Source organism: Schistocerca nitens, chromosome 3, assembly GCF_023898315.1.
Source record: "Schistocerca nitens isolate TAMUIC-IGC-003100 chromosome 3, iqSchNite1.1, whole genome shotgun sequence".
Classification (NCBI taxonomy): domain Eukaryota; kingdom Metazoa; phylum Arthropoda; class Insecta; order Orthoptera; family Acrididae; genus Schistocerca; species Schistocerca nitens.
Window position 1 is genome coordinate 280,858,907 of NC_064616.1, and position 1,435 is coordinate 280,860,341.

Genomic DNA, 1,435 nt, shown 5'->3' on the forward strand with positions numbered 1-1,435 from the left:
TTTGAAGGGCTATTGTGACATCTGTTGTGCAATGTCTGGGATTACATTCACCCAGTTTACATGCGTTTCCAAAACCGGATTTTGTAAGCCGATGTCCCAGTTCCGGTTTTGGTTTGTCAGGTAACCACTTCAAAATCGATTCTGAAAATCTGCTTTTATAAAGCCGTTTTCCAGTTCCACAATCATTTTTCGTGCCCAAAGTCTAGTTATTTTTACGTCTTTGCGTATCTACTGAACGGCAGCTGTCAGTCCATAGCCGGCAGCTAGCAGGCGGCCTTGCAACAGTGTACTGTCTGTCAGATGGTAGCTGGCAACTGGTAGGTGGTGTGGCAATAGTTTGGCCACAGCTGACAACATCAACTACCACTTGGACACTATATTGTGGCAGTCAGCCTCGACTGTAAATAAATTAACCGAGCGAGGTGGTGCAGTGGTTAGCACACTGGACTCGCATTCGGGAGGACGACGGTTCAATCCCGTCTCCGGCCATCCTGATTTAGGTTTTCCGTGATTTCCCTAAATCGTTTCAGGCAAATGCCGGGATGGTTCCTTTGAAAGGGCACGGCCGATTTCCTTCCCAATCCTTCCCTAACCCGAGCCTGCGCTCCGTCTCTAATGACCTCGTTGTCGACGGGACGTTAAACACTAACCACCACCACCTGTAAACAAATTAGGAAAACAAACAAACAGACACTCTTATTTCTATATAAGAAGACAAAGCATTTCACAGAACGTAAGACTTTTTTTCTCAAAGAAAACAATTCTGGCAGAAGAGGTTTATCTTTTACAAGGTGGCACGTGGAAAGTCCTCATTTGTTTATGCTCGCAGCCAGTTGCCACAATATAGTGTCAGAGTAATAGCAAGTAATTGTAATTGACGTATAGCACTACGTCTTCAGGCCACAAGTGGCCCATCGGGACCATCCGACCGCCGTGTCATCCTCAGTTGAGGATGCGGAGAGGAGGGTCGTGTGGTCAGCACACCGCTCTCTGCCGGCCGCTGGTGGCCGAGCGGTTCTGGCGCTACAGTCTGGAACCGCGCGACCGCTACGGTCGCGGGTTCGAATTCTGCCTCGGGCATGAATGTGTGTGTTCTCCTTAGGTTAGTTAGGTTTAAGTAGTTCTAAGTTCTAGGGGACTTATGACCTCAGCAGTTGAGTCCCATAGTGCTCAGAGCCACACCGCTCTCCCGGTCGTTATGATGGTTTTCTTTGACCGGAGCCGCTACTGTTCGGTCGAGTAGCTCCTCAATTGGCATCACGAGCCTGAGTGCACCCCGAAAAATGGCAACAGCGCATGGCGGCTGGATGGTCACCCGACCAAGTGCCGGCCACGCCCGACAGCGCTTAACTTCGGTGATCTCACGGGAACCGGTGTATCCCTTGCGGCAAGGCCGTTGCAATTGAAGTATAGGCAGCCCATATTTTTAACTGAG

The 1,435-nt window shown here is 49.8% G+C and overlaps 1 non-coding gene across 1 annotated transcript; it reads left to right on the forward strand.

Annotated features, from left to right (window-relative positions):
• The first annotated feature begins 416 nt into the window (after window positions 1–416).
• Window positions 417–489, forward strand: Trnaa-cgc (transfer RNA alanine (anticodon CGC)). Its single transcript has one exon. It is a non-coding gene; the product is annotated as a tRNA-Ala (tRNA).
• Window positions 490–1,435: the final 946 nt, after the last annotated feature.